Source organism: Schistocerca piceifrons, chromosome 8 (assembly GCF_021461385.2).
Source record: "Schistocerca piceifrons isolate TAMUIC-IGC-003096 chromosome 8, iqSchPice1.1, whole genome shotgun sequence".
Taxonomy (NCBI): Eukaryota; Metazoa; Arthropoda; class Insecta; order Orthoptera; family Acrididae; genus Schistocerca; species Schistocerca piceifrons.
The window spans coordinates 232,717,901-232,741,033 of record NC_060145.1 but is presented as its reverse complement, the minus strand read 5'-3'; the positions used below and the strand labels follow the sequence as shown (position 1 = coordinate 232,741,033).

General features: G+C 38.0%; 1 protein-coding gene across 1 annotated transcript in view; it reads left to right on the top strand.

The window, feature by feature from the left end:
• The window catches only part of LOC124712230 (xanthine dehydrogenase/oxidase-like), a gene marked incomplete at its 5' end in the record, with an annotated part of 311,678 nt that overhangs the window by 144,981 nt on the left and 143,564 nt on the right, over nt 1–23,133 (top strand). The gene's annotated exons all lie outside the window — the stretch shown is intronic.

The following is a 23,133-nucleotide window of genomic DNA, read 5'->3' as shown; positions in this document are numbered from 1 at the left end:
CTGAGAAAATAAAATATGGGAGCGTAATCTGGCTAGGGCGAAGGCATGTTTGCGGAGGGAATGTAAATAAAACTTAATGGGGTCGTTGTGGGGGTGTTGTGAGGGTGACATGGTATTAGAAGGTGGAAAGTGTAACATGAGCCTGAAGTGAAAATGAAAATAAAAATATATGGGGAGAGATAAAGGCGAACTAGAAAGCAACTGGAAATCTGGTGTCAAAAAAGGCGTGAAAAAAGGCGAAAAAGTCTTGGTAAAAGCTGGGCTAAGTTGATCCTGTGGTGAACTTGAGTTGGTAGACAATGATGTGCATAAAGGTTAGGTGGTTGTGTTGCCGCCAAAAGACGTTAAAGGGTGGAGAAATTCTGGAAAATTCCGAAAAAACTGCGTGTAAATGTATTAAAAGGAGTAGTTTTGTGGTGACAGATTATGAAAATGAGGCTAACAATTGTCTGACGAAGAAATAATTACATTAAAACCTGTGGGAAGCGGCTAAAAATGATCAGTGATGTGGTAAAAATGGAAATGGAAATAAAGCAAAAGTTTTAGAACTAGCAACTAGCCGAAATGGTTGCTAAATAGGTGAAAGGAACTGTTTGTGAACTGAAAATGGTGGATTTTATAGCAGCAGTAGTGTTGAAAGCGAAAAAAAAATTTGGTTATGGTTTGGAAGTGGGTTACGTATTATTGGGTATATACAGGCGGGATAAAATTGTATGGTAGATTATGGTAAAAAGGAGAAGGCGAATACAAAGTGAAACTACTTGCAAAAACAGAAAGAGAAAATAAGATGACAGAAAAGATTTCGAAATGCAACAGTGACCATAACAAACGTAATTGTTGTGTTCAAATTAATGATACAAATATAATAGAGGGAAACATTCCACGTGGGAAAAATATATCTAAAAACAAAGATGATTTGACTTGCCAAACGATAGTGCTGGCAGGTTGATAGACACACAAACAAACATAAACATACATGATAAATTCAAGCTTTCGCAACCAACGGTTGCTTCGTCAGGAAAGAGGGAAGGAGAGGGAAAGACGAAAGGATGTGGGTTTTAAGGGAGAGGGTACTGTCTCATCATTATCATTGTATTTTTCCTTAATTAAAGCTCAGGTTAAGTTGATCTGGGCTAATAGGAATAGGTAGTTTCTTTTAGAGATACCAGATTCTTCATTTTCTATCTGAGTTTCGCCCCTCATGCAGTACTTCTTTCATGACTGACAATCTTGCCATGCAGCAGGACACTTCACTGCTATGGTAGCTGATTATCAGTGCGGAAAAATAGCTGCTCATTGTGAGGCTTGTGCTGAGAGTGTTTCACCAGTCTTTGACGTCCCTTATAGCATCCAGTTCAATTGTTGCTCTGTGCCCAGGCTGTGATGGTCTGGCCACGTGGCAATGCACCTGATGCTGGTGCTTTCATGACACTGCAAGATATCCATACTGCACCATTTTAATGGCTGACATGCAACTTCCGAGGGCATTGTATTTCCATGTCATGCTCTTGTGCAGACTACAAATTTCATCTTGTGTACCTAAGTGCAGATATCATGTGGTGGATACTGGCATGAGCCAATGATTTCTCTGACTCTGCTGTTTCTACACGTACATTTCGAAATTGAAGCCTTTTGTGTTACACCAGTTACATGTAAACCTACCCTTCATATGTTTGTAGCTCCACATGTTAATTAGTTCAATAAAGTAAGGAACCTTCCTACACCATATTATTTGTTTCAATGAAATAAGGAACCTGTCCTACACTGTAATACCACTTTAGTTTTATACATACTGTTGTCAGATAAAATTTCATAGTATGACCCTAGCAGTATTTTTAATTTATACAGGTAAGGCGTGTACCAATTAGTTATGTGTCCTTTCCTGTTTTATTTGAACAAGTCCTCTGGGTATTTAAAGTAGGACAGCATTCATTAAAGGTGGCTACTATAGCATGTATGCAATTTTCATATGCTTCACATGAGGACTGATACCTGTTGAGAATGGATCATATCTGAGATTTGTTATGTGTATATCATGCAGTAATCTCTCTGTCCTGGATTCAGCCTCATGGTTGTGAATGTTTCCATCTTTAGACAGTTTTATGAGTAGGCCATCATGATCAGATAGCAAGGGCTTGATGATGTTCAAGTGAGTCTCATGTTTACATATAGCTGAAATGACATTATCTTGGCAATAATTTTGTCTGGTGTGTTTTTCATTGATTTAGTGAAAGTTGTGTGGCCTTAGAGTATAGATAGAGTCTAATGTTAGAATTTTTCACTAACACATATAAATTAACATAAGTAATGATTAATATTCTGTCTGTATTATATTTAAGTAATGACAGTAATAAAAATTTTCTATGCACTCCTTAAAGTCCTTATAATCTGTTGTTGATGTACAGTATATGGACATTTTAATCACCTTGCCATCAGGGAATTGGATGGCAGCAGCTTCAAATTTTCCCCCTTCAGTTAAATATTTAATGTCTATTACATTGGCTTTCAGTGACAATCGTTCTTTAACTAATATTACTATAGCACCACTATTGATCTTTCTGATCTATAGTAAGCAGTTAGGCTTGTGTAGCAAGCTGGAATATCAAAGTTACATTCCTTTTCTTTAAGCCAGTGTTCATTGAGACACAATATTTCACAACATATTTCTTCTAAGAAAATTTCCAACTAAGGGAGTTTGTTTTTTAATGTTTGCATGTTCAAATAGATTAAGGTCATTTTGCTGCATACAGCCAGTCCTAAAACTTAACCCAAGAGAGTCCTGTTTTTTAGTATGGTTCTGGTCATGATGATTTGAAAGTGACCAAGCCTTACATGGATTAGACTTGGTCAGCAACTCACTTTTCCTTGGCACTTTAAACATGCTTCTATTTCACAGTATGGAAGTGATTTACGACGACTCTTACAGAGATTGGTGCCAAAACCTAATGCTACTTTTTTTTTTAAATGGCAAAATTCTTTCACTTACCAAAACTGTTGAGATGAGATGACGTCCATGTTTGTGTGAAATCTACTTATTTCGACAAATAATACATTTGTATGTTTCTTACAGATATTAAACATGGCTTCATTTGCTGTTTTTTTACTTCTCCATTGACACATGACCCCATACGTAGATCATGCTGGTGAGTCAGTGAGAAACTAAGACATTAGTGTTTCTTATATGATAACAATGTTTTGTTATAAGAGTGTTGAAGTTTTCTCATTTCACTTCTAGTCACGTAACTTCTGCTACCCAAGAACACTATAATAGAATCAGGACCCATAGTGTCCAACTGAGAGTTTCTGCTGCCACATCCTGGAAACAAACAACTGACAAAGATTGAAAAGAATGATTATTTCAGAGTTCTCACTTTGTTTTCCAAGGAAAGACTTTTTTATTACCCCCTTGAAACAGTTCTCCAGCCTGACTGGTCTAATCTGCTTGCATCTGAAACAGCAGTTACCCTAGAATTATTTTTATGGGTTGAGTGAATTCCTTTGGCATCACTGTTACCAGGTTTAATTGATTCACAGGTAGCTAGCATTGACTCTGTCCATTGTTTCTGTTCTTGGAGGTGCACCTTACTTCAGATGTGCGCGCACACACACACACGCACCCACACATGCACCCACCCACCCATCCTCCCACCCTACTACATTTATTTATGCTAACCCTGCGGCAGGCGCGCTTAAGATTGTTGTGTCAGCGGGCGTGGGCGGCACTCAGTGCTGCCACATTTAAATACATAAAAAAGCAGTTTTTTAAAATTTTTTGGTGGAATTATTTATTGTTTATAACATCATTCTTAACAGCAACTTCAAATATGATCTGTATACTTATATCCAAGGCGCATGGGAAAATTAAAATTGTTACAGAATATCTGACATATGTTTCCTGGATATTTCCTAAGAGCTACTTCAATAACAAATTCTAAATAAATTATAACCACAGATATGATTCGATTATTTACCATTGTTGAAGCAAGTTTTACAAAAACGTCTAATATGTACAAAAAATTTGTAGTAATAATAAAGAATAAGGCAGTCAGTAAATATATATCAAGAATCACACACTTTCTTCCTCCAGAGAAGCTCTGCAATCATTACATGTGACAACATTGTGGCAATGTTGCTTGCAAATGAATCTTTTGCACCTGTTGCAAGTGACAGTAGTTTTATTATTTTTTTACCACCACAAAGATGGCACCTCCCACACCTTCTTACAGTCTCAACGTGATTGGTGGGAATTGATTGATGAAGTGACAGAAATCCTTGAATATCTTGTGGTATAGTATATAGCTGAGCACTTTCTTTCAATTGGCAGTCCATCAGAGCCAAGGCCAGGTTTGTTAGGTAGGTTCTTCTTCTGAATCTTTTCTCTGCATTGTCTGCAAAAAACAAGACCTGGAAATTTATCCCAGCAATATCCAGATAATGAAAAAACAATGCTAAGGGCCATCTTCTTGGGGTCTTTTGTGTAGAGTAGGATGTTCACATATAATCCACAGTATCAACTCCACCTTTTGTTACATTGTAGTCCAAATTTACAACAGGCATGGCCGGTAGCAGTGTCAGTTTCAGCAGTTTCATGGACTGACAACAGGAAAAGCACAGACTTGTTCATTTTTGTTTGGAACAAAACAAGACAGAAGTCATCTTGATATCCGAAAAGACAGTTTCCAATTTCTCGTGAACTGTTGGGCAAAAATTCCGGAGGAATTTCCTTCTTGTTCTTTTTCAATGTTCCGATGAACGTTAGCCCATTTTCTGAAAGATGCTGGGCTACAGGGTAACTACTGTAGTAGTTGTGTTAGCCCAGTTTCTAAAAGATGCTGGGCTACAGGGTAACTACTGTAGTAGTTGTCCGTAGTTACATTCCTGTGAGTTCCCTTGATTGGCTCAACCTATCTCTTCACAATATCCATTGGCTGGTTAGATGCAACATATGTTCCAAGATTCTGTCTGCCGCAGTATACTTCAAAATTAAAAGTATAAAATGTCTTGCTATTGCACAATGTGTACAACTTCAATCCATACTTAGCAGGCATATTGAGCATGTATTGAACAAAACCGCAATGTCCACGAAATGGGACAAGCATTTCGTCTATGGTTGTGAACTTCCCTGGACTGCAGTTATTTCTGCAGTTGTTCAGAAATGCCGAGTGGAGATTGCGGATGGCAGCAAGTTTATCAGTTGCTAGTCATTCTTTTCTTGAAGAAGTATCATCAAACCAGAGTGACTGGAGCAAGAACAAAAAACGCTTGTAGCTAAATGCTGCCCTTAAAATAATCATTCCTGTTCCATTTGATGCCCACAGTTCTAATACATTTGTGCATCCTCCTTTTTATACAGCAATGAGAAACAGTGCCATTATTTCAGAAGCAGAAATAGTTTTGCAATCTCTAGCCCTTGAGTAATTCACAGATGATCTCTTGTTATTTATGTACTTGTTTGTGTTTGCAACGACATAATCAATTATCTCAGGATTGCAGTTTTAGCTTCTCTATCATTGTGTTTCAGGCCAGGTAGGACTTTGATTATATTCTTATGTTTTGGTTTCCCTAGTAGTGCTAACGGATTATTTATCCACAAAGTTTCTTGGTCCTTTCCAATATAAAAATCGCAGTCATCATGTGGCATTCCTTTCACTTCATTCCCATCAATGCATGACTGCTCAGATTCGCTGGAATGATCTGCAGTTTCAATTATTTCTGCTTCTTCATCACTGTCAGAGAAATCTGTGTAATCTTCTTCATCAGATGATTGGAGAAGAAGACGCTCAATTTCTTCTGGTGTTAGTCCTTTCCTTTGTATGGACCTGAGAGACAATAAAATAATTCTAATACCAAAGTAATGTTAATAACAAAATCATCATTCACCCACAGAGTTGTAAAACAAAGCTTCTAATCATCAAAACATTTGACAGTGGTATGGCTACATGTACTTACATTACCAGGTGCATGTGGTACGCAGTGCCGTCTCGGTGCAGTCGTCCACTTCACAGGTGAGTCACAGCTGTTATGGTGGGTATATTGATGGTGCAGTAATGTAGTTCTGTGTGTGACTAAACAATTGAAGCATATCTAGCACCACTGTTGTGTGCTTGGGGCGCAGACGTAATTATTGAACGAATGCCCACTGCAGGGTTAAAAGTCAGCTGCAAATCCCTGCATAAGTAATATATTCTCTGCAGCCCTATGTGCATTCTTCTACAGTTTTTATGTTGATGTAACTTTCCTGTGTCCATCAACATCATTCATGAACAACCCCACAAAGTTTCATACATCATCCACCAGATCACCCATTTATGAAGCAAACACCAACAACCCTGTAACACTTCCTTAGGGTTTACTTTTACCTATGGTTATATGGATTGCCACATTAATAATGGCATTTCATGTTCTTTCTTCTGTGGTTCTCCATCTAGTCACAAAGTTTAGCTAATATTTCATATGTTCATATTTTTCTCACTAAGAATTAGTGAGTAAATGTATTGAATGTCTTCCAGAAGGCAAGGAACACAGAATTAGACTGGGTACCATCAACTACAGCCTTTTGAATCTCATGGGCAAATGGAGTGAGTTTCATTCATTGACTCCAAAGGGGAGCTACTTTAAAATGTCATAACAGATGAATTAAAACATTTTCAATAATTTTACAACAGATTGATAGCAGCACATAAGTCTTTTCTCAGTATTCTTTTTGTTCTTCTCCTTTCTCATTCATGGAGCAGGGATTTGAACTTTTTTGTCAAGGCCCAGTTATCTCTTCCATGATCTTCCCCTCTCATGCTTCTCTATGTCTGTAGGCAAGAGTTTGTTTTGGAAATTTATTTTCGTGCAGTCTATCTACATGCATCCACCATCTATTTCCATTTACATCTGTTTATTTGTGCACTGGATCAACTTGTAACTTGTTCCTAATGTTTTCATTTCTGATGGAGTCTTCTCTTGAACACACTTTAATACTAAGGAGAAATCTCGCTTCTGCAATCTGGTTCCTGCTCATATCCTTTTCTGTCAGAGCTAAGGTTTCAGATCCATAAAGTGTAGTAGGCACTGCCATGGCTTCGTAAAACTTCATCTGTGTGTCTTTTTTGGCCTTTTCTTTTTGCGTATTTATAATTGCCACATAGGTTGCATCAATTTCAGGATAGGCTCTTGTTATCTGTTTCATTCTCAAAATACTGAAAATACTGAAAGTGGGTTATCTGTTTTAGTATTATATTATTTGTTACTATTTTAGATCACATAGACAATTTTCTGTTAAATGTCATTACCTTTTTTAATTAGTGGAGGCCTTCATGTGAAATTTAGAACTCAATAAATGAAAATGCATCTTTGAAGAATATCTCCATTTTCATGAATCATTATGTGATCATCTGTATATGATATTACAACCTTTCTCTCTGTTGATTTTAATACTGTTGGTGATATTTTATATCCAAGCCCTAATTAGGTGATCTGTGTAGATGTTTATATGTGCTGGAGACTGGCTATGTCAACTTGTAACTGCTATTGTTGATATTAATTGTTTAGACAAGTCACCTCCATCTTTTGTTATAATTTTCATCTGTTGCATATAATTTTCATCTCTTGCGGACCAACCAGCCATTCCCCCAGATACATTTTGTATCCAAGCCCCAATTAGGCGATCTGTGTAGATGTTTATATGTGCTGGAGACTGGCTATGTCAACTTGTAACTGCTATTGTTGATATTAATTGTTTAGACAAGTTACCTTCATCTTTTATTATAATTTTCATCTTTTGCGGACCAACCAGCCATTCCCCCAGATACATCTCAGCTCATCTTGTTTCAGGGCCAGCCCTTTGTAGTGTCACAACATACGTCTATGAGCACTGCCACAATGACTATCCTAGGGGTCTATCTTGACCATAAATTCATTCTCAAATACCAAGGGGCTTTACCAAAAGCTGTCTGCTCTGATCCTAAATCTCGCTAGTTTCCAGACTCCCACTTTCTACACACTTCCCAACATTTATAATTCCAATCATATAAGATACTCCATGATGAATGGTGATTGGGCCATTACTAAAACAATCATGATCGTCATCATTATCATCAGTTATCTACCACATCATTCACTTAATGGTTCTGCCTCTTTAAGTCAGCATGAAACATAGATACCAATATGTTCTTTCATTTCTGTCAATCTTCATCTTTCCATTACTGACTGAATCTGGCTGTGTTTCATAAGTCTCTGTCTCATATGTCCACTGTCTGTAACTTGGGCTTTTTTGGTAAATTGGTCTCCAATCTAGTACTTGTTTGACCATCTGCCACACTTTCTTCAAGCAACATTGACCAGCCCACTGCAATTTCAAGATGTTTATTTTTTCCACTATGTCACAGATCATTGTTCTGTGTCTTTCTATCTTTTTTTGTCTGTCCCAACAACAATCTTTGAACTCCTCTCTGGAGTACTACAAGTTTTTTAACAATGAACTCATTTATTGCCCAAGTCTTACAGCCTAAGTTATTACTGGCAGTGTATGTTCTGCTTCTTCTGCCTGTATTTTATCCAGTATCTTCACACAGTCGGCATGTTAAACTTGATTTTATCAAGTTAGTAGTATAAAGTGGCTGGATGCCGCACATGTCACCAATTGGTCAATAACTGTTTTCTTCAGCTCAGCCAATGTCTTAGGCTTGGAAACTGAAGAGTATCTTCAGAAAGCTTGGCAATCTAATACATCAAAATATTTGTGATTTTAAATCTTGTTACAAATTGAACCAGATAGATTAAAACAACATCTACCCTTTATATTTCAACAGCTTCAGCATATTGCCCACAGGTTTCTCCCATACCGGAAGACACAAATTGTATGTTTCACTGTCTCATCCTCTTCATTTACCACCAGGAACTCTGTGTATCATTCTTCAGAATGCCTCCTTCTGCACTGTCCCCTCCAAAGCCTGACTGACTCCAAAATCCCACCATTAACATGTTGGCAACCACAATTAACTACAACCTTGTAACAGAAATTCCTGTTGTTTTAATGATTCACCTACAAACAAACAAATGACACTGTCAAAGGCATTTCTCATAGCTAGTGAAATCCTGCCTTAACTTCTGAGATGGAGCAGATTCACTGATTACAATTTTGTGATCCTATTGCACATCAACACTGACCACTCATCATTGCCACATCTATAGTTATTTAGTTAGCTAAATTCATGTCCCATGGACCATTTTGCACAAAAAGAAACATAGTGATATGGAACAATTCATTTTATATTTACATCTCAAATTAATTTGTAAATATGGCTACATGATGAACATTTATAAGAATCTCTCTCTCTCTCTCTCTCTCTCTCTCTCTCTCTCTCTCTCTGTGTGTGTGTGTGTGTGTGTGTGTGTGTGTGTGTAAATATGCAGATGTGAGTTAGTAAATCCTCTTCTTTTACTCATTACAATAATAGGAAATTTTCTAGGGAACAGATGGAGTTGTCAACTTTGTTTTCAAATTTTACTTTCCTGTCTGTCAGAGACTTGATATCAGTGGGTAATTGATCAAAGATTTTAGTTGCAGCATTGTGCACCCCTTTTTGTACTAAAGACAACCTTAAAGTGGAGTAATAAATGTTATTTTTCCTTCGGGTATTGTAATTATGTATATCATTGTTCCTTTTGAAATGCAATGGATTATTGATGACAAACTTTGTGAAGGAATTAATATACTGAGGAGCAGTTTGCAGAATGCCCAACTCCTTAAACAGATATGTACAAGGTGACTGTGGATAAGCACCACATATTATTCTTATGGCACATAATTGAGCAATGAAGATTTCTTTCTCAAAGACAAGTTGCCCCAGAGCATTAGTCCATGTGACATTAATTAATGAAAATTTTCAAAATATGTCAACTTACTGATTTGTTTCTCCCCCAAATTTAATAAGTGCAAATGTGTCAGAACTAAATTGTTTTAGGAGGGAACATGTGCTTTTTCCAGTTGAAGTTCTCATCAATATGGACACCTAAGAATTTTCCACCATATTTATTATTTCCTCATAATGTGTTACACTTATCATTGGTGTAGTACTCCTAGATGTGCAGAACTGAACATGTTGTGTCATTTTAAAATTGAGGGTGAGACCATTCACAGAAAAATAGTCAATGAAAATTAGTCAATGATACCTTTAAGAACACTGTTTACCATTTCTTCAGTTACTGTATGTATTCTTTGACTGGCTATAATACTAGTGTCATCTGCTCAAAGAACTAATTCTGCTTGTTGCATATTAGATGGAAGATCATTTAAATGTATGAAGAACAATAGTAGACCTAAAATTGAGTCTTTGGGAAGGTTATACTCATTTCTCCCCAGCCAGAATAATGACTGTATATTACTCTGGTTTAATTACTAAGTACAGCTTCCTGCATTCTTTTGGTTGCATATGACATTATTCATTGGTTGGCTATAGCATCACTTTCATAAACTTTCAGTTTATCAAGGAGAATATTGTGATTCACACTGTCAAATGCTTTAGATATGTCTCACAAATTATCAGCTGGCACTATTTTATTATTTATTGCTTGTATAATTTGGTGAATGAACATGTAAACGGCATTTCGAGTAGGGCACTTCTTCTGAAATTGAAACAGTGATTTGCTGAGAATATTACTGCTGCTCAGGCAAGATACTGATTTGGAATACATCACTTTCTGAAAAATTTTATAAAATGATATCAGGAGTGAAACGGGTTGTTGACTACTCTCCTATCACCTATATTAAATAGGGGTTTGACAATGGCATATTTCAGCCAGTCTGGAAAAATGCCTTGAGTTAGTGATGTATTATAGATTTCATATGAGACCAAGATTGTTATATGGCAACAAATCTTTAGTACTCTATTGGAAACACCAAGACCAGATGAGCTTTTAGTTTTGAGAGACTGTATATTTTTCTTAATTTCAGAGGGGAAAGTTGGTGATACATTCATATGATTTAATTTTATGAGAGTTGCCTTTTCAATATACTGCTGTGATTATTCTTTTGAGCTGTTTGACCCTGTATGTTCTACCATCTTCAAGAAGTGATTATTAAATATATTTGCTACATGTGACGCCTCATTTATAGCCTCACATTCAGTTTGATAGTTATCTCATCCTGTGGCTGGTTGTTCTGTCTCTTGTTTCATAACATTCCCTTTACCCTTAACTCTGTTGTCAGACTTACCAATTTCTGACATTATGTGCATGTTCCCCGAGTTTTAATAATTTTTCTTAGTAATTCTGGGTAGTTTTTGTAGTGTGCAGCTACTGCAGGTTCTCTATGAATTTATTTGTTCTTTCCAAGAGATACATTTCCTTTTCCCTTTCAAATTACTTTAATCCCTGTAGTAAGCCATGGTTTTTTGCATGGCAGTTTAATGTTCTCTCTTATTAGTTTATGTTCAAGCTATTTTCAAATAATGATATAAATTTAGATTTTGTGTAAGCATTTGATTCATTATAGATTTCATCCAGACCATCTCTTGTAGAGTATTCTTAAAACTGTTCATCCTGGAGTCATTAATTATTCCACCTGGTTTTGACTGTGAAGTATCCTTACTGTAGTACATCATGTTATTCATCCTAACTGACTGAGCATCATGATCAGAGAGAGCATTTGTTTCTGGATGAACTGTGTTTTCTTGCTTTGAGTTTCACCAAAGAAGGCATATCAATTAGGGACCTGCTCTCTTTATCCACTCATGTTGGAAAGTTAATTACTGAAACCAAATTGTAGGATTCAAAGAAGGTTTCCAGATTATTTTTCCTATCACAATCCTGTAGAAAACCTGCAATGAAGTCACAATAGAATATTGAGTGCTTGCTGCTGTCTGACAGATGCCATAGTAAGGAACCCTCATAAGGAATCCACATTCCATACAAATAGTTCAGAACTTCTGAGTGGGGATCTACAACACAGTTACAATTAAAAATGGTATTAATTTACAAGGACACTGATTACAACAAAATCTAGTTTTCTCAATGTTTTTGAACTTATGTCCCATATAAATATATGTAACAACTCCTTCTTTTCCCATTTTAGTTCTGCATGACTAAGCTGCCCGAGTGTAATCTTTTATATGTAACTTATGTGGTGATCAAATAGGCACAGGATGTCTATCTTTTCAGAACTCAGTACATTTCCCAAACAGGCAAAATGCTCTTCTACCTTATTGTGTAGTACTCTAATTTTGGAGAAATAACCTAGCCTTACTTTTCTGTGTGTTCTTGAGCACTGTGTAAGACTTTTCTATTTTTGGACTTCTTTCAAAACAGGGTGCCTGAATCTTGATTCTAACCTAGAAAGATACCTGTCTGACACAACTAACCACAATGATCTTCCTTTGTGTGATGGTGGTCCCAATGTATTTTCTTCAAGAAGCTCAGGCAACCTATCACTCCATCCCCCGTTCAGGTGTACACTGTGTCTAATATATCCCCATTTCCCAATTACAGCAACAAGCACGGCATTCATATGATACTTGATTTCAGTCAGTAGCAGCCTGCTGAACTCAGTGTTCACATGGCTCACAGCAGTTTAACCAAGTGTTGGACATGGTGCTGTAGGACCATAACAAAACTCACATTTGCGTGTGTGCCAGGCTGTTCTTTACCCCACCTACTAGAATAAATTGCCCTTCTTTGCCAAAATCATTGCACAAATACCCCATGTCACATGGCAAAGGCTACTACTTGGTTTCACAATGCTTGGACTTGGTACTTGTTCCTAAATTTGTCCTGTACCTAGCAGCAAGATTCTTTTTTCTTCCTGCTATGTGTTTCTACACGTTGTTTCTTTGCCGGAAGTTTGCTGCACTCTACTGTGAACTACAGCTGGATGAGGCTCTTCCCCTCCTACTTCAGGTAGCAAATCAAATTTATTTCTTGCTGTAAGCTCAAATGTAGATGAAGAAGTTGTTGAGATGTTTCCTTTTTGCCCATTGCTTGTTACCTTTATGCAATTCCCACAATCTTTTTTGTTCTTTGACTACTGAGTTCAAATTTTGCTTGTTCTAATTCAGCCCGAAAGGCACAAATCTTTGCCACCTGTTCAGCAATTCTCTTGTCTATTTTGCTGGTTCTGCTGTTCTATGGGGGTTACTGTACCTCTGTGTTCAAAATCATTTGCAGACTAAGATTAAGCTTTCCCTCATGTCAGATTTTTCGTGTCATATCATCACATACACCCAACATTCCTTATCAACCTGTCAAATGTTCTAAAAAGTGAGCTTCTTTTGTGACACAACTCCATCCAAAATTGAAACCCCTGAATCACATTCTCTACCTAAGTTTCAGAATGCTATGAAGTGAATATCTGCTCCACTATCCTGTCTACTTATCCCCAAGATGTAGTTCAGTATCTGTCCAATGCATCTTTTTCCATTTCCATGCCACTACTACTCCCAACCTCCAGCCCCAGGGTTCATATCCAAGCAGAAACATAAAGTAACAGTCCCATATGTCTGCTCCCTATCTTACAGTCCAGCCCTGTTGGAGTTTCATACCCCTGAGAGGCAGAACAAATTGTGAAATTGATTGTGATCTTCCCCCTCCACACATATCCATCCACACATATGTGTGGATGGATATGTGTGTGTGTCGAGTGTATACCCGTCCATTTTTCCCCCTAAGGTAAGTCTTTCCGCTCCTGGGATTGGAATGACTCCTTACCCTCTCCCTTAAAACCCACATCCTTTCGTCTTTCCCTCTCCTTCCCTCTTTCCTGATGAGGCAACAGTTTGTTGCGAAAGCTTGAATTTTGTGTGTATGTTTGTGGTTGTTTGTGTGTCTGTCGACCTGCCAGCACTTTCATTTGGTAAGTCACATCATCTTTGTTTTTAGATATATATTTCCTACGTGGAATGTTTCCCTCTATTATAACCATATCATTAATTTGAACCCAACAATTACGTTCGTTATTGTCGCTGTTACATTTCGAAATCTTTCCTGTCGTCTTATTTTCTTTTTATTTTCTCTTTCTGTTTTTACCAGTAGTCTCACTTTGTATTCACCTTCCCCTTTTTACCGTAATACAATTTTATCCCGCCTATATATACTCAATAATACGTAACCCACTTCCAAACCATAACCAAATAATTTTTATTTCCCGCTTTCAGCACTACTGCTGCTATGAAATCCACCGTTTCTAGTTCAATAACAGCTGCTTTCACGTATTAAACAACCATTTCGGCTAGTTCTAATAACTTTTACTTTATTTCCACTTCCGTTTTTCGCACATCACTGATCATTTTTAGCCGCTCCCCACAGGTTTTAACGTCACTATTCACATTTGTTAGCCCCATTTTTGTAATCTTTCACCACAACACCACTCCTTTTAATACATTTACACGTTTTTTCGAAATTTTCCCGAATTTCTCCGTCCTTTAACGTGTTTTAGCGGCAACACAACCACCTAACCTTCATGCACATCGCTGTCTACCAACCCAAGTTCACCACAGGATCAACTTAACCAACACCTTTTCGCCTTTTTTCATACTAGATCTCCAGTTACTTTCTAGTTCACCCTTATCTCTCCCCATATATTTTTATCTTTCATTTTCATTTCAACCTCATGTTACACTTTCCCCCTTCTAATACCACGTCACCCTCACAACACCCCCACAACGACCCCATTAAGTTTTATTTACATTCCCTCCGCAAACATGCCTTCACCCTAGCCAGATTACACTCGCATATTTTATTTTCTCAGGCTTGTCTGACATTTGGCATAACCCCCAAAGGCCTCACACTAAAAAAGGTCTTTAAATATGTCTGCTTGTGTCTGTATATGTGTGGATGGATATGTGTGTGTGTGTGTGCGCGAGTGTATACCCGTCCTTTTTTCCCCATAAGGTAAGTCTTTCCGCTCCCAGGATTGGAATGACTCCTTACCCTCTCCCTTAAAACCCACTTCCTTTCGTCTTTCCCTCTCCTTCCCTCTTTCCTGATGAGGCAACAGTTTGTTGCGAAAGCTTGAATTTTGTGTGTATGTTTGTGGTTGTTTGTGTGTCTGTCGACCTGCCAGCACTTTCATTTGGTAAGTCACATCATCTTTGTGTGTCAGTGGATTCCAGAACAACAGCAAATCATTTGCACGTCAGGTATCCATCAGTGTTTTTCAGAGACACTGGTCAGGACCCAACATAATGGCTGTAAGGATTTGATCAAATTGCAAAGCACAACAGGTGAGATAACATGATGTGTTTGGCAAATGTGTATCTCTACTTGGACGGCACATCCCAGCAGTGGTTGGAGAACAATGAAAAGAAGCTCAACAGCTGGCATAAACTTCAGACTGAAGTGAAGAAAATGTGTGGCAGTAATCAGTAAGTCTACTTAACAGACAAACAATTGAAGAACAGGGCTCATTGTCATGGAAAAATGACACAGTTGTACATAGAATGTTTTGGCACTATTCCACATTGTGAAGTCGAATATAACAGATGTTGACCAACTCTCATATGTGATGAAACTAGCCAAATCAGACGTGTTCAAGATTCTTCTGGTGAAAGATGCTAGAATAACGGAAGAATTCATCATGTGGTACCAGCACATTGAGGAAATGCAACAGAAGACCGTTGGACAAAGGAAGTATGACTGATTCCTGAATGTTGGTCCTGTGCTAGTTGTGGATGACCACAATGACCTCAGCTGTCTCATATACCGATTTATAAGAGAAGATATGCAGGATATTATGGCAGCATGAATTTTCAGACCAAGTAAGCAAGAGATAGCAGCCATGATTGTCAGCCCCATATTTCAGCAGGTACTACAGAATACTGCAAAAGAGGTATAGTGATCTTTTACCTCCAGTCTCCACCGCCTTTTGAAAGTGCCAGGAAGAATGGACCCAGTCGACTCAGAATTGCACTGCAGCCATCAGATGACAACTCAGAACAGACATTTGGGGGACAGAGGAAAACATGCCAGTAAGTCGAATATGAGAAATCATTTGTGTAATTGCAAATTTTTGTACTGTAGTAGGAGATAGTGCTATGAAGAACACCTTGGCTGTTAGGGGTTTGGGGATGAGTGTGAAGGGGTGAATGCCTCAGAAAGTGTTGCCTCTAGCGAAAACTTATCTTAGTACAAAATTAAATTTGTAATTATGTTTACTTACTGTGCTGACCATCATTCAATTTCAGCACTGTTCCCAGAGCATTCAGAAGTCAGGTTTTTCTAGTGTATGCCTCTCTCCTTTGTAGGTGTTTTTTTGGTGGAGTTCAAGTAGGGGGAAAAATATCTTGGTGGAAAGAATGTAGTGTGATGGTAGTGCCACTCTGTGTGTTGTATGTGTGTGTTTTCTGTAACACATTTACCAAGGATGATGATGTGTGTGTTTTAATTCAACTGCCCACCCACATCCATGTGTCAATACTTGCTGCACATGTAAAAGTGTAGAAATATTGGAACATGTGAGGCAATACTGACTCTACGACTTATCTTAGAAGCTAGATTAAGAAAAGGCAAACCTACATTTCTAGCATTTGTAGACTTAGAGAAAGCTTTTGACAATGTTGACTGGAATACTCTCTTTCAAATTCTGAAGGTGGCAGGGGTAAAATACAGGGAGCGAAAGGCTATTTACAGTTTGTACAGAATCCAGATGGCAGTTATAAGAGTCGAGGGGCATGAAACGGAAGCAGTGGTTGGGAAGGGAGTGAGACAGGGCTGTAGCCTATCGCCGATGTTATTCAATCTGTATGTTGAGCAAGCAGTAAGGGAAACAAAAGAAAAATTCGGAGTAGGTATTAAAATCCATGGAGAAGAAATAAAAACTTTAAGGTTCGCCGATGACATTGTAATTCTGTCAGAGACAGCAAAGGACTTAGAAGAGCAGTTGAATGGAATGGATAGCATCTTGAAAGGAGAATATAAGATGAACACCAACAAAAGCAAAATGAGTATAATGGAATGTAGTCGAATTAAGTCGGGTGACGCTGAGGGAATTAGATTAGAAAATGAGACACTAGTTTGGACAAGAAGAGAATTGAAGCTTTAAAAATATGGTGGTACAGAAGAATGCTGAAGATTAGATGGGTAGATCACATAACTAATGAGGAGGTATTGAATAGGATTGGGGAGAAGAGAAGTTTGTGGCACAACTTGACAAGAAGAAGGGATCGATTGGTAGGACATGTTCTGAGGCAGCAAGAGATCACCAATTTAGTATTGGAGGGCAGCGTGGAGGGTAAAAATCATAGAGGGAGACCAAGAGATGAATACACTAAACAGATTCAGAAGGATGTAGGTTGCAGTAAGTACTGGGAGATGAAGAAGCTTGCACAGGATAGAGTACCATGGAGAGCTGCATCAAACCAGTCTCAGGACTGGAGACCACAACAACAACACATGTAAAAGTTACAACAGGTTATCCATGAGTGTGGTGAGTATGTTCACATTCAATGAAAACAAGAACACAAGGTATGAGAACTGATGAACATGACATCTCTGACAGTCTGTCTTAGCTTACAACGAAGGAAACAATTTAAATCATGGAACCACCTCTGTAGATTGATCACCTGTACAGCAATAACAATTCTGCATGGTCAGTTTGTGTTCATTCACTGACACTACATCGTGAAGTGAGGGATACCATATAAACTGGATTTAGAAGATAATTATGATGATTTTGGCATGGAGAAAAAGGAGACGAAAAATAAGAGGGCCTTGTCCATCATTCAAATGCACATTGAAGACCGCTACCTAGAGAAAATTGACACTCTAAAATGAGCGAAGGAAGCATGGGACAAACTGGAAAAAATACTCTGCAACAATGGCCTACTTAACACTATATCCAAGGTGAGGAACTTACTGAATATGAAGAAAGAAGATGATATAACTATGGATGACTATGTAAGGAATATACTGACTGCTAGTAGATTAGTGAAGAAAGGGCATTTAACCTTTGATGGCAAAACAGTTGCATGCTTCTAGGACTGCCTGTGGAGAAGTATGAATGCCTCATTGGAAATATGGAAAGAGATGAAAACAGATTGACCACAGACTAGAGTTAGAAGAGAAGGACCTGGGACCAGTTTAAGTCCACTAAGAGGCAAAAAGAAGCTAGAGCATATGCAACACAAGGTAGAGGTCATGAACAACACAAATTTTGTGGGAGCCACTACAAACATCATAACCAAAACAAAGAACGTGAGAAGAATGCAACCAGCTGAAACAGACTATGTTTCTCCTGAGGTGAAGCAGACCACATTGCCAACGATTGCCCACATTTCCATGGAAAACAAGAATGGGGTGCACCAAGCAAGCAGAATGTTCCCAAGAAATTGGCATACAGTGTAAGCGGGTGCAAGCCTAACAGCGGTAAGAATTATCCAAACAATGAAAGCTCAAGGACAAAGGAAGGCAATGAAATAGTGGCCATGACAATGACCAAAAGTGGAGGAGCTGCTGATGGAAAGCTGTGAGTTCTGGATTTAAGGGCATCATATCATATGACTAGTCTCAAAGAGATACTACAGGACTTAGAAATGGACAACTTTGGAGAAATAAAACTAATGGACAGGAAAGTTATTAAGATGACTGGTAATGGAAGTGTTGTCATGAAAGCAGAAAAGTCATGTGAGGGTAAATTATTCCAGTTAACAGAAGTGCTTCTCGTGAAAGAAATGGGTGGGAACTTGTCTGTTAAATAAATGGACAAGGGAGGAACATGCATTGGATATGTCTATTGGTGAGAGCAAGATCATCAGGCGGTAATGTCTATTTGGTCCACTGTGAATATTACAAAAGAAATAACGGTACAGTGATGCTCCACAAAGACAGAACACATCAACCAGTGGAAAATGAAGCAACAGCTAGATTGGAAGACATTTTGTGGTACAAAAGACTTAGAGACAGAGAAGATTTACTCAAAGTATGTGGAGTCACTAAGTATGAAGAAAAATATGAAGTGTGTGTGCAAGGAAAAATGACAGAATTCCGAACCAAGACAAACTACTGCTGAAAATGTTCTAGAACTGGTAAATAGTGATATGGGCTATATTAGACAGATCTCCTTAGGCAGAGCACATTACCATGCTACTTACCTGGATGATCACTCAGGATATTGATTGTGAAAGTGCTAAAGCAGAAAAATAATGTGTTTAACTCATTTGTGGAGTTCAAGGGACGTGCATCAGTGTGTGAGACAGGAAGAAAACTGCAAAGTTTCCAGTCAGACAATGGGGCTGAGAACATCAACAGGAAAATTTGAACAGTTGTTCAAGAAAGAGGGAATATTACACTGGGAAAGTTGGTGCCTGCCCAAGGTCATGTTTGAAAAATCTGCACCTGGCAACTCGTTAAAACTGGAGTCGCCAGCCTCTGGCACAATGCCAAACTCAATGCAAACTTCGCGCGCAGCACACACAAAACACACAAATCACAAGATAAGTATATAAGAATGGGTTTTTTGGGATGGGTCATTCATGCTGACCCAACAGGTCTCTTTATTTGCTATCATGTGTATATTAAAAAAAAACAATTATATATTAATAAAAAAATGTTTATTACATACTATTATATACAGTCATATCACCAACTATTTTACATTTCATATCAACACCTCTACCACGGACAAAAATACAAATATTATCGTCATGCAATAGTTTACAAGACTTCCTTGTCCTAACACACAATGGTTTATCAATAAACATAGTGATCATGAACGTCTGGTAACCGAGAACATCATGAGGAGGTACCAGCTCCAAAGACGTAGCAGTAGACTTAGTAAAGCTTAGAAAAGCTGAATTGAATGCCTGAATTAAACACTTATATCCATTATGAGGTATCTACTATTCCAAGGTGGTTTGCCCAGTGGCTTTTTGGGAGAAGCTCTTATGTTGGCATGCTACCTCCAAAATAGGTCCCCGACAAGATCCCTTGATGGAAAAATCCAATATGAAGTCTGAAAGCAACAAGAACTTATTAAAGCAGGCTTGAAAACATCCAAAGTGCTTGGCTGCAGAGCCTGGACAAGCACATCGACATCTGACAAACTTGTGGAATGGGCAGAAGAATGTGTTTATCCTCGAGCAGAGGCAGGATCAAAAGTATATTGTCTGTGGAGACTTGGACAAAGAAAAATCCTTTAGAGAAGAGATGTCATCTTTGGTGGTTGAGCAACAACACACCATGAAAGAGTGCAGAATTGGTAGCAGATGATGCTGTTGAGTAAACAGCTGTTCAAGAGCATGGGAGCCAATCCAGGTTTGGAGAAGATGGGTACAGTACTGAAGGCAGTGCAATTACCAGTAGTTATTTGTGTGAGGAGTGCAATACCATGTTGGAAAGTGAAATTTCTACTGCAAATAGTGAAGTAGAGATATGACGGTCTATACATCTGGTGAAACTGAAAAAGTGTGGTTTGTGTCTCTTTGAATATTGTTTCGCTACTATGTGTCAAGTGAATTGGTCTGATTCAACATCAGCAGAAGAGGCTTTAGACATAGTTCACAGGGACAAGTGGTCTACAGTCATGGAGTCGGAGATGAGTAGCCTGAAACATGACAGTACATGGCATTCTGTTGACAGATCAAAAGCTGATTGTGTTATAGTAAGTAAGTGAGTGTTTACTGCAAAGAGAAACAGAGAAGGTGAGATTATCAAAATTAAAGCAAGGTTTGTAGCTCTGGGCTATAGCCAGATATTTTGAATAGATTATTTTGAAAACTACAGCTCAGTAAAGTGCCCAAGCTGCTTCAGGATTCAGATAGCAATTGCAGTACTTAGGGGATGGAAAGTCAAACACATTGATGTAGAAACTGCTTATCTCAATATTCCCATAAGTGGCACCATTTTCAAAGAGTGACCAAAATTGTTTATTATGGGGAATAAAGTGTGTTTATTGAATAAGAGTTTGTATGGGCTTCACCAAGAATGTAATGATATTTTCTGCTCTCTGATGAAAAATTAAGTTCAAGAAAATGAAAAAGGATTTTTGTGTATTCTTCTCTAATCATTAAATCATTGGGGTTCATGTTGATGATGTTCTTGTAAAAAGTGAGGAAGAGAGGACTGAACAATTCAAGAATGTTTTGAAATCTGACATTAGCATTAAAATGAATGGAAGACATGTTGTTTATTTTAGGACTTATGATTGACCAGTCTCACGGACAAGTGAAATTAAACCAAACTATTTACATTTAGTAGAAACTGAGAGAGTTTAAAGTGCATGGCTGCAAGGGCATAGCTACACCCATTTTGATTACCATTTTGGTGAAGACAAGAATGACAACCTGTTTGGTGCAAAATTGCACCAAAAGGCAGTGGGATGTTTGTTGCACATATCCACAGGGACTGGATCTGATATTGCCTTTATTGCAGGAGGGCTGAGTCAGATCAACTCTAAACCAAGTATATGAGAAAAAGTACCACCACAGCTGTATCTTGGGAACATTTTTATTCTATCACATGACTCGTTTCGGTGACAAATTACCACCATTATCGTGTCTTACTACTGCCAAAAGATGGCACATGGTGTCATGTACAGACACCTGATGAAAGCTAGTCCACATTTGCTACTAACAAGGATCCCACAGTAAACACACCAAGGAAATCAAATACTCTTTTGGCAATGGTGGTGCCTGAGGATGGTTGGTGGTGATGTGCTGCCAAAACTAGTCATCTGATAGAAAAAAGACATTCTCAAGATATAGCAGTGGTGGTACTTTTTCCCATATATATTATCAGCTGAAATCTCTTGTCCATGCAATAAGATGGACATCCATAAATCTAATTCAGGTGTTTCTTACTGGTACAGAGTAAAAAAGGTGTTTCATTCCTGCAGCAAACTAAAGATTTGAGCTTATGTTTCAATGCTAGTTGTTCTGATGCTAGTGAATTCAGTGATGTTGACTGGGCAAATGACCCAGCTGATAGTAAATACGTAACAAGGTACACAATTTTGTTAGCTGGAGCAGTAATCAGCAGGAAGAGTAAAAGACTTCATTGTAGCAACCTCCCCAGTTGCAACTGCAATGTTCAAAGCATGTAAGGATGTGGAACAGTTTGTAGATTTTTTAAAATGAGATTAAGTGTTCTGAAGCGCAGGTCAATGCTGACAGCACACATGCCACTGAGATTGCCAAGAAAACGGGTGTATCAAAAAGAACCAAACATTTCAGAGTGCACTATCTTAAACTCAGACAGACTGTCATGGATGGTTTTTTTAAGTTTAAGTTTGTCAACTGATGACAGTACTGCAGATATTTTAATTAAAGGTCTTAGTGGTGTTAAAACTGAGAGATTCAGAGACATATTAATATTACGATATCTATCACTTCATGTTGGACTACCTGCCTGTTAAATTTTGTCTCATTTGTGTTTTTATGTTTAATAACATATTTTGCAATGTGAAACTTATAAGTTATTGTCTTATGATGCCCACCAAGGGGAAGTGTTGTAATTATATTTACTTAATGTGGTGACTATCATTCAAACTCAGCACTGTCTCCAGAGCCTTCAGAAGCCAGGGGTTTCTAGTGAATGCTTCTCTTTTCTGTATGTGCTTTTTTGGAGCCATTGAAGTAGGGCACGAACAACATCTCAATGAAAAAAACGTAGTGTGATGGTAGTGCCACTATGTTTATTGTATGATGAGATATGTGTTTTAATTCAACCAGCCACCCATGTCCATGTGTCAATACTTGCTGCACATGTAAAAATTACAACAATTACATTTAAATTTAATATTCTCTAGGACCAGTTATTTAGCATAGGTAGCCTTTGTAGGCCAATATATGCTACTTACCTGACTCTAAGGGGCACAAATTTCCTATAGAAAATTGCTCATCTTGACTTCATCTACATCTCTGTGGTACACTGTAAACCATTAAGTGTTAGCTGTTTATATATACTGTGTATATTCCTTTCAAAGAATGCATAAAATGTAATATCTTTCTACATATTTGATCGAGATGTCGTGTTTGGTCTTGTAGTTGAAAAGCAGATAGGAAAGCAGAGAAAGTAAAACCTAGCTTGTAGACCTAAATAGAACAAACAAAAAAGCTAGGACCAGGCAGATCAATTCTCCAGTTCTAAATTAGGATGTACTGATATTGGGAAAGAGCCTGACTAGTTGGCCACTTGGCACGTATTCCAAAGATATCCCAA